Consider the following 321-nt stretch of genomic DNA (forward strand, 5'->3'; position numbering starts at 1 on the left):
TTAAAAAGGATAAACATGGATTGCATATTGATTGATCAATATTTTTTAAGCAATATATTCATTTCTTTGGTTTGTGGTAGATGTAAACTAAAAAGAAAACAGTATTTAGCATGTATTGATTAGTATTACTAGCTGCAGAGACACTAACTACCCTGAGGATTTTATTAAATAGATATAGTAGATACATAACTTTTCCTCTAAGTTTGGCCTTTTTTTAGTTTCTTTTCATGTTATACTAGCAGGAAACCAAAGAAATAATAAATATGTTTCATTCAAATGAAATCTTGACCAGAATGTGGTATGTGTTATATATATTTTTAC

General features: G+C 26.8%; 1 protein-coding gene across 1 annotated transcript in view; it reads left to right on the forward strand.

Annotated features, from left to right (window-relative positions):
- Positions 1–321, forward strand: part of LOC119585251 (SH3 and multiple ankyrin repeat domains protein 1-like) — a gene marked incomplete in the record, with an annotated part of 45,692 nt that overhangs the window by 39,814 nt on the left and 5,557 nt on the right.

This window comes from Penaeus monodon, chromosome 19 (assembly GCF_015228065.2).
Source record: "Penaeus monodon isolate SGIC_2016 chromosome 19, NSTDA_Pmon_1, whole genome shotgun sequence".
Lineage (NCBI taxonomy): Eukaryota > Metazoa > Arthropoda > Malacostraca > Decapoda > Penaeidae > Penaeus > Penaeus monodon.